Source organism: Gymnoscopelus microlampas (genome assembly GCF_963454915.1).
Source record: "Gymnoscopelus microlampas genome assembly, chromosome: 4".
In the NCBI taxonomy this organism is placed as follows: Eukaryota; Metazoa; Chordata; class Actinopteri; order Myctophiformes; family Myctophidae; genus Gymnoscopelus; species Gymnoscopelus microlampas.
Genome location: NC_139941.1, coordinates 23,227,574 through 23,236,711, shown reverse-complemented (window position 1 = coordinate 23,236,711; position 9,138 = coordinate 23,227,574).

The following is a 9,138-nucleotide window of genomic DNA, read 5'->3' as shown; positions in this document are numbered from 1 at the left end:
TTGATGTTAAGCCATGATCTTTTGCACTGTTGCTCTGGTATCATCTCTATCTTCAATTAAATGTTGTGTCTACTAATCATGATTGAGTACTTTCTTGGTGAAAGACTTGCTTGTAATGATCTTTCATTCATCTGTGAATTTGACCCCCCCCCCACCCCCTCCATTCACAAACAGGACCGGCCCTAGGACTTTGGTGGCCCTAAGCAAGATTGTTTGTGGCCTAATTGTAGACTAATTATGAGTAAGGGATTATTTGATTAATTGTCCATAAATGTGCTGTAAATATACCATAAACCCCACTTTACTTTTTTTCTTTTACTCCTCTGCATTTCTAAGACAAATATTATAGTATTAACTCCACTACGTTTACTCCATTACGTTGTCAATACTTTTAAGTGTATATCAGCTGTTATATCAGCTCCAAAAGTGTACCTACCGTGACTGTCAAAAACTGCAAGTTTGAATAATTTGACCAGGCTTATAATTCTCACCTGTCATTTGAAGTACCTGTCACTGTCACAGTGACAGGTATACAACATTGGATCACACTTTTTGATTGCCTGCGAGTTTGGCCTTTCTTCCTGCTCCTGCAGAAACCATAGAAACCTCGATCACAATCATCATCACAGAGTGTGATGCCCAATTTACTTCCCTATAAGTCATCTCCTCAACCCTGCTTGGGCTAGTTCTCTCTGTCTAGTGCCAGGACGGTGTGTTCTTCATTGGAAATTAATGAAGCTGATCTGCCATCACCAGAAATGACTGAATAGGAGCAGACATCACAGGAAGAAAGAAAGAAAGTTTCTCAAGAAGTGTGATCTTCTGAGGTGCCAACGTTCACAGGTTTCTCAATTAGTCTGAACCATTTCTGTGACTATGACGGGCTCTCTGGCCCCCATAGTGGTGGTTATGGCCCTAAGCAACCGCATAGACTGATTCATTGTAATAAAAAATAAAATTAAAGTTTCAAAATAGACATTTAGTCAAGTCAAACCGACACAATCTGACACCATCTGTGGGGAAAGAACATTTCAGAAAGTAGAAAGAGATACACCCGGATTAAGTGCAAAGTGTTTACTTCTTACCAGTTATTTCCCATCAGTTTGTGAACACATAACAAAACACCATTGACAGCTGTTTGAGACATTCCACCCCTCTCTTGAGTGGATACTGAATCTGTTCAATGGTGGCCACAGATGTCTTTGTGTCCAGTGAGGACAAAGAGGTGAAGTAGTGTGATGCCCCCTGCTGGAGTGTTGGAGTAAGATTATGTGGACCGACCAACTGTTGTTGCACATTTCAGACATTTGTCCCATGCCCCATAATTAGCTTTCCTATTTGGATCCGAGATGGCAGCTGTGCTATTGGATATTTGCTCATCTGTAAAATATAGGTTTATATTTGGCACCTTGTAAGTTTTAATTGACCTGGCCAATGTAAAAGTTAAATTATTCAGTGAATGTACATACATTATGTCTGATTAGCAATTGACACTGTGTAACAAAACAAGGAAACGGATAATAGCTAATATATACTTCATCTGACAGTGTTGCTCACCCAAAATAATACATTTTCACAAAATCTCTTATCTGTTACACAGTCGTACAACAGATTGGGGAAAGCTTCTCAATTCATTATGGAATGGAGAGCAAAGCGCTTTGTGTATCTGAGGCAACAACAGGCAGCCTTTCCACAGCAAATGCATAGAAAAACACAGTGATGAAGGGACAAAGTGGAAGAGTCAGTCGTGCATTCATGCCTCCTCTCAGATAAAGCACAACTGGGTATTTGGTTTATGCAATTTCTCTCCTTCTCCACACTAAACCTTCTCTCTCATCATACAGGCCCTTTCATAAAATTATAACATCAATAATGATGCATTAGTTTGTCTTCTATATAGTGTTCTGTTCATTATCCTGTTATGCACTGCAGAGAAACATACGTACAGTATACCTCAAGAGAATATCAGCGATCTTCAAAATACCCCTCAGTCATCCAGCCCAATATCAAAAATATCATCTCTTTAAATGTTAAAGTCTCTGTAGAAAATGCTTGAAATATATATTAAACATGTACATGTATATTTATATACAAACAAAATTTGATGCAAATTATTCTCTCTTAATAAAGGATCCTTTAAAGCCGTACCTATGCCATACTACAGTGTATCGCTGCACGTTATCGTGGAAAAATAGCTTGCATGGCACCAGGTGATCACGTTGACTTCAATGTACAATGAACATAATCTATGAATACAGATCAGTGATGGTGTCTTCATTATTTTCAGATAATTGTTTTTTTCTGATGCCACATCATGAATGTGGTCAGTGCTATGTGGCACATGATGTTCCTTTCTCCGCATAGTCCAACAGTCCAACAGAAAGTTTTCTTCACAGGCAGACCGGTTGCGTTTGGTCTTTCCAGACACAATTCACCAATAGTTGCAATACTTAACAGGTAAATTCCATAGCCTGAGGGAAATTATTGAATTTTATGTGATTAAAGGCTATGCACAGTGCAATAGCATATATTAACCAACACTCAGACCACGGTTGACATCTTTATCCCCCTACAGTAAATAAACTTTGAACTACATTTAATCTTGCCTCTCCATTGCCATACCAGATTTCCCTTAGGGAATCTTCAATCTGATTTCTTATGACAATGTCAATATTTTATCTCAATTTCAACTGTAAATTCATCAGTCTATGTGAACTTACATGGACACACGTCGCACCCCACTCCCCATTTTGCTTTAACATTTGACCAGATGGCATACTTCCCCTGCAGAACACTGTTGTGCCAGCACGTTGATCACTGTCCTGTATTATTTGGCCAGGGCTAGAAAGTCACGACTCCCGTTATCTGGCAGCCAATAGGGACTCAAGGAGGGGACGTGCTCGGACTGGGCTATGGCTCCTTGTTGATCAGTTTACGAAAACAAACATTCCTTCCTCTCACATCTCGGTGAGCCCTGCAAGGGGGAGAAGGAGGAAACAGATTAGTGTGTTCTGACAGCACAGATACAGTAGTAGACCCAACGGAATGAGCAGAACTGTCTCAACAGCAGAGAATTAAACAGATCGGATAAAGTGCCCAGCCACAATGCAGCTAACAAGGACAAGCTGGGGAAGTTGGCGAATTTGACATCAACTGTAGTACTGTATCATTATGTTCAATAAGGGTGAGACTCATAATTATGAAACTATAGCAACAATGGTCTCTCTCACTCACACACACACACACACACACACACACACACACACACACACACACACACACACACACACACACACACACACACACACACACACACACACACACACACACACACACACACACACACACTCTAATTTACAATCTAACTTTTATTTACAGTATGTTTACATATAACACGTATTCATGAATACATAAATTGTTGATCCAGAGCATGCATTGCATATAAGAGTCCATCTATTGATACAGAAAATCACTCTCCTCTGGAGCAGAATATTGCCAGTGCCTAAGTGTTTGACTCGAGTCACAACCAAGCTGTGGAAATTACCTAGGCTTCTAAATATAAACGCTAGCAGTTTACGCTAGTACCCAAGCTGTAAAACTGCATCCTTAAACAGTTGATACTTTTAAACTATGGTATGGAATGCTTCCTCCAGTCCAGAGGCACCGATCCTGCGAGTGCTTCCTCGCTCGAATCCCTGGGAGAAATGACAAGCCCCCACCTCAAGCGTCGTCGCACGGGCCAGATTTACATAACATTCATTTGATAGCCCACCCAGTGACGTTAAAGTAACTCGCCCATTGGTTTTTAACAATCCACAGTGTCTACACCTATACTACTTAGCAGGTCTGGTCACACAATGGGCCATTCATATGCATACGCTGTTGACACGCAGCTGCTTTTGTAAAGCTTTGGTAGGTGTGAAGTGGTGTTTGTGTCTGCGATAGCAGCACCAACTCGAGGAGGGAGTGAAGGCACAGTCAACAAGAGAGACAGAGAGAGGGAGCGAGGGAGAGAGATGCTTCCTCCATAATTAAAATAGACAAAAAGGTAATTCGGGGTTAGCTCCCGGGAGTGCGCACATAATTCGGCGTCTATGCTCCAGTCTGTAGACAAAAGTAGACAATACTTCCAAAACGGTGACCTCTACTGACCTTGTCAATGACAACTATGAAATGATTATGATAAAATGATCATTATATATATATATCACTACATATAGTTTGAACATATGAAACACAGAGATGTCTGTTGATTTAAACGTAAGATGGAGCATACACTACAGTATGGCATTATGCCCTTGCTTAATAAAGGAACAATGCTGTTACGCCTTGAAATGTGCATTCGCTTGTACACCAAATAGCAGCCATTTAGATTCAGTGACTGGATTATGATCTTGGAACAGACAATGAGGAGCAAAGTGTTAGGGAACCAGAGAGAGATTGAGTCTAGTCTTTGTAGTCTTGTATTTGTAGTGTGGCTTTAACTATAAAAAAAATATTATATTCTCACCTGTGATTCTTAAAGGGGGATGAAACCCCTACCCCTGTTACCTGAGAGTACCTCAGAGTAAAATCGAGATACATTTCAAATTTAACCAAGTATCCTGTATCATTAACATAACTACATGTCTGGCATTTGTAACAAACCAAACCGCTTGAACATAAGTTGAGAATTCAGCAAACTAATGATCATGTTAATTATAGAGAGACCTCCTGCTTCAATAGACATAGATGGGGCATACATGCATTAGGAGGCATGGCTTCCCCTACCCATATGGTGGCTGCATTGACACATCGCCCCCATTAACAGCAGCGGTCAATGCATCTATGTGTATACCGGTATATCTGTAGTACATTGTGATGTAAGCAATGCAGATGTAGCTAATCAAATTAATAATGGGTGTGTTAGATTTAGGTTGACTGCCATCTATATGCTTGCAAAATTGCAAATTGGTATACCCATGGCACTGGGCGCACCTAAATCTAACACAACCATTATGAATTTGATTAGCTGCAGCTGGCTGCTTACTAGCCTGCCATGTTTTTAATCTGCTGTATTTTTTAACCTAGCTGAACCAGAAATAAACTACAAAATCACAACCTTTTTTCATTTTGACTTGGAAAGTGGGCATCAAATAGGTTGTGAGCCTGTGATCTGCTAGCTTCACTATTTTTGAAAATCGTTTTAGATTATTTTTCTTTTCTTTTTTTTTCTTCACATGTTCTAAACATTTGAAAACATTTTTTTAAGATATAATGACATATAATGACATATAATGACATGCCCAAAATAGGGATGCCAGGTTGATTGAAAGTGGTTAAGGTTTTTGTATATATACCCATTTATGCCACTGGCTTTATTATGGTAAGCTGTGTGTAAGAGTCTACTTCTTCAAATGAAAAATACGAGGTGTCAAGGAAAGTAAGCTGGTTGAATTGGTTCCAGGCTATTACTCCAAGGTGGGGGTGGGTCGCTAATTGATGTTTGGCTTTGACATTCATTTTCATAATAAGTCTGCACCAGTGCAGCAACACTGGGACAAGGAGGGGGGTCGGGGTACTCACTGTTATTTAAGGTGACTCGCTTTTGATCTTCTATGCTAGCCAAGTTGAGGCAGGATTGCGTCATACACACACACACACATATGCACGCACACACTCACAAACAGAGCAAATATTTTCAGAACAATGATACCCTGCTAATTAGCATATATACCACAGTAATAACATCCATGCACAAGTGCATGCGCTGCGCACACAAATGTTTTGCATATTACATAGAGAAACATTTAGTCATTATATAATTAGAATAAACCCCACGCACACACACACCCGCACAAATGCATGCATGCACACACACAACAAGCAATCATACTTAGTAGAACTGAGCCGCCAGCCACACTTTGTTTCTGCATGAAATAAAAAGCCTTCCCATTTGCAAAAGAAAATGGCTTGGCCTCTTGCCTCTCCCATAGTAAATAGCTGGCATTTCTTCAATATTTCTTAGTCCATTCTGGAATGGTGCAGGGAGTACAAAGACCCATCTGGGTCACAGTAGCTCTGTTAAAGCTGATCCTTTTGTTGGCATATAGGTTTCCATCCATGAGCAAGGTGCAGCTGAGCCCCCTAAATTTTTGCAATTGCCAAAGGAGTGTGAGACGGTCACCCTCTGATTAAGTCTGCTTTACCACAGAAGATTTCCATCTGACTCTAATGCCCCCCATCTCACACTAATACTGTCATCCAGGCCTTTCTACACTGCGATATATGAACCTACTGTATGTGTCTGAAAAATACACATACAGTACTGTACACATGTACACAGGCATAGATATATACACAAGCACACTTCTACATACAATACATATGCATGTATGTAAGCACATGTGCCACACACACACACACACACACACACACACACACACACACACACACACACACACACACACACACACACACATGCGCGTGTGCATGCATGCACGCACACATCAACATTATGACTTTGTCTGAGTCTTTATTTGTCTGATAAAGAAGCACTGAGACAAGCCATTATCCATGCCTAATGGGTACTAGATTTCCTTTTGGATGTTGCGACATTTGCCAATGTAGGTCAAGCAAATTTGTATTGTAATGAACTGCACATATCTCCATTACAGATCAGATGTCTCCATTACAGATGTAACGCCTTCAGCGCACAACAGTACAATTATTTGGCTTTCATTTTGCTTAATGCCTTCCCTTTTTCTACATTTTCATTTCCAACGATGACAGTGAAATGCAGCCAATTGAGGGGAACACAAATTAAAGCAAACGATGCATGCAAAACAGTTATGAGCAAGTAGACAATCATGTCTCTTCTTGGCGAACCATCAACGATCAGACATACAGAGAGGAACAATGGAAAACTAGAAAAAGTGCTCCTCGGAGCACAGGTCTCCGCCAGGTCAGGTAGCATAGTGTGGGGCAGCAATGTTGGGAATTCGCCAATCAGGCTGAAATGTGAAAAATCAGGCGGATCGGACGGATCCGTCTTGATCAGTTGACTATAGAGATCATGTGTACCGATTTGCGTGATGTTTGGATAAAATCTGAAGGAGTATTATAAAAAAATAAGTTGGCCTCCTGGTGGCGCTATAATAGGGCAATGTTGAAAGGGTGGCATTTGTTCGTCAACGTAGTGCAAATGTGCGTGCAAAGTTTCACCCCAATCGGACGTTGCATTCATGATTCAAAACGGGCCACTCCTGCAAACTTTAGATGTCAATCTTTGCCAATCAGGATAGAATATTAAAAATCGAACAGATCCGTCTTGATCACATGACTATAGAGATCATGTCTACCGATTTGCGTGAAATTTGGATAAAATGTGAAGGAGTAATATAAAAAAAAATGTTTTATATAAGTTGGCCTCCTGGTGGCGCTATAAAAGGCAGATGTAAAAAATGCAGGGCAAACGTTTTCCCCAGACCTCTAGGGAGTGCACATACAAAGTTCTACACAGATCGGTGCAGTTATAGGTAAAAACAGTAATCGGCATGTTATAGCGTCACCATGAGGCTGATTTGAAAATATTCAAGTGGCATTTCTTCCTCGGCATAGTGGGAATGTGCATGCAAAATTTCACAAAATTGCAAGCTGTGTTCATGATTTGAGGCATTTTGTTCAAAACGGAGCACTCCTGCAAACTTTGGAAGCCATTTTTAACCAATCAGGATGGAATATGAAAAATCTGAAAGGCCCATTTCGTGTAATGACTATAGAGATACTGTGTACCGATTCGTGTGACATTTCGGCAAAATCTGTAGGAGTGCTGTCAAAAAAATTGTTTTGCAAAAAGTGGCCTCCTGGTGGCGCTATAACAGGCCCATGTGATACATTTGGGGCAAAGGTTCTGAATTGGCATCCAGGGAGTGTGTGTGCACAGTTTCGCTGCGATCAAGCCAACCGTGCCGGAGATTACCTGTTCACAGACGGACGGACACACACACACACACACACACACACACACACACACACACACACACACACACACACACACACACACACACACACACACACACACACACATACACACACGGACGGACAGGGTGCAAAACATACTCTCTCGCCATGCCTTTCGGCCTGGCGGAGACAATTAAAATTCACTGGTAAAATCTGGGTCTCACGCCTGACACATTTGGTGAGTTTTATTGCATGCTGCATGCATTAAAACTATCTTGATATGTTTGGAAAACAAGCAATAACGCTAAAACAAAATAGGTGGCCATAGGAGCAAGTGCAAATTACTGTAACTTACACTTTTGGAATTATAAGTGGACATGTCGGACTAATTAATTCACATATTAAGGACCATGTGCAATAACGCTGGTGCAAACTAACCATTCAATGTATAGGATTTTGAGTTGGGATTTCAAATGGAAATACTGCCTTGCGTCTGAACCTACAAGCTCCCTAGTTATAGAAGCAGCAGGCTAGCTGATGTAAACTGTAAAAGTAGTTTCTCCACCCACACAGCCAGCACCCAGAAAGCCCTGCCAGACAGATACATACAGTGGGAGGATGAAGAAATGAAGTGAGCTGTCCCACCAGTGAAGTCAATAGTATTTGGGGGTTGGAACAGGGGGAAAAGCACAGCCTCTGCATCCAGGAACTAGCTGTAACTTCATTAGAGGGTTACAGGACAAGGAGAGATCTTTTTTTAGGGGTCCAAGCTGCAATGCTGGAACCCTATTGTATTTGTTAGGATTATTCTTTCTTCTCCGCTACAGGTATCTTCACCAGAAACCGTAACAGCTACAGTTCCTAAACTTGGGAAATCTCACATACTACTCAAACATGTTTTTGTACCGAATGGCAAAACTTTTTTCATAGATTCTGTGGGTTTAGTCAAATCTATCCATTTGTGCCTAGATATGTTCCACTTCCACCATTTTATTTTTTGAAAAAATATTTGTTTTACATACTCCTAAACCGTATATGCCCGATTGCTACCAAAGGTTCCATGGAACAATATTAGACCAACCTTATCAAAATTCATACACAGCTTGTTGATATCTTATGAAATTCAAAACGGTGGGTTCAACACATCAACTAGAACAAAGTCAACATTATTGTTGGGCCAATCATCAAGCAACTTGT